We start from the raw sequence: 2169 nt of genomic DNA on the forward strand, positions 1-2169 counted from the left end.
TTTACTATTTAAATTTGAAGTTATATTTATAAAGGATAAAGTTGTCCATTATAAAACTTCAATTCATTTGATAACATTTCAAACACTGAAATTTAATTCAATTTTATAGTTTTACTAATTCTTTCCAAACATTAAAATTCAATTCAATTCTGATTGAAATTCAATTTTTTAATAGAATTTAATTCAATTCTATACCATAAAAAATTTTTAAACAGGTTATAATAGAACTATTATGTTTTTATTTGGATCAAAAAATTCTAATATTTTTATTGTATTTTATCCCACATTAATTATATAGAAGATTTAGTAATTTTATTTTAATTTGTTTCTCATTAATTTCAAATTATACTCTCAATAATTAGTACAAAGCATATCTGAGATATTATTACTTTGCTATATTTAATTTATTTGATTGATATAATCAGATAATAGAATTATTTACATTTTTATTAAGATAAAAAAATCGAATATTTTTCATTTTATTAATAGGATAATATGGATAATGCTTTTATATGATTATTTACATTTTTATTTGGACAAAAAATCTAACATTTTTATTATATTTTATCACACATTAATCGTATTTGATTGATATAATTAGATAATAGAATAATATGAATAACGCATTAATAAGATTATTTACTTTTTTATTTGGAAAAATATAACATCTTTTATTGTATTTTATCACACATTAATTATATAGATAATTAGTGATTTTATTTTAATTTGTCTAATATTAATTCCAAATTATACTATCAATAATTAGTGTTTCTATTATTATTAACCATATCTGAGATATTATTACTTTGCTAAGTTTATCTGATTGATATAATCCGATAATAAAAAAATTAACATTGCAATTACAAATTAATTAAGAATTTATTTTTTTATTAATATGTTAATTGCTAAATAAATTTATTAATTATTACATAGATGATTGACAAAAGTCTTAAACTATGATAAGGTAGAGGGTACATAATATTATATAGAGTAAGCTGTGGAGTATTTTTATTTTTCTTGTTTTTTTAATTGGCAGATAGAATTAAAAGAACGATGTATCACTAGGTGGCTCCAAATCAACATAGTTTTGTCGCAAGAGATAATCCATTCAATGAGAAAGAAAAAATAACCATATTTCAAAAGGTATAATATAGGACATAGGCAGCTTAATAAATAACTGGTGACTGATCATACAGCTTGAATCTGATATTGAGTAGGATCACAGAAAAATAATTTAATTATTGCTAAAAGACTCTTTTAATTATTAGTTCTTGTAGTTTTATTAAATTTTTGTTAAATTTAATTATTCTTAATAAAAAATTATAAAATAAAATAAAACAGAAAAAGAAAAAGAGAGTAAACTCTCACAAAAAAAGAAGAAGAGGAGAGAAAGACACCGTCTATCATAGTTGCCGATCCCTTCGTTGTGCTTGTCGTAGAGCAAGAGATCAATGGAAAAGAAGTGTTGGAGGATGGAGTGGACGGCGGCGACGGAACTGCAGAGGTACTTGAGGTTGAGGGTTAAGGTAACTAGGGAAGAGTCACAGATGGTGGTCAGGGTGCGTTGTTGGGACGACATTGCTCAGCATTGTGGAATGGAGAGAGTCTTGTCGAAGGAGAAATGGTTCGTTGGGTCTGGCCGACGAAGGTAACTGTCGAGATGTAGCGAAAATCAGATTGTCTCCGATGGCCGGAAATATTACAGGGAAGAAGAGAGGATTATCACTAGCATTGTGGCTGAAAAGAATCCCGAGAATTTCATTGCCTATGACATGTTGTTTTTCTTTCTCTTTTCCCTTTTGAAAAAGCATAATTCAAGACTTTAGAATTTTGTGTTTGAATTCAATTGGGGATGGAATATTATTGAAGAGAGGATACGGTGCGTAGTATTGAGTGTGAATCAAAGGAAAGATGTCGTGTGGTACGAAGAATTAGAAGGTGGCGACGATCGCCAGACCAAGAAAAAGAAAGTTGTTCGAATGAAAAAAAAATTGGAGACAAATAAAATTTTTGACTTAAATATTAAAGACTAAAATTGTACTTGACTCTTTTTTTAATTAAATATAAGAATTCACTTATCAATCTTTAAATTAAAATGACCTAATTAAAAATTTAATAACATTATAAAGATTAATAGAATAATCAACCCTAAAAATAACCCAAATAAAT

The sequence above is a fragment of the Arachis ipaensis genome, chromosome B09 (assembly GCF_000816755.2).
Source record: "Arachis ipaensis cultivar K30076 chromosome B09, Araip1.1, whole genome shotgun sequence".
Lineage (NCBI taxonomy): Eukaryota > Viridiplantae > Streptophyta > Magnoliopsida > Fabales > Fabaceae > Arachis > Arachis ipaensis.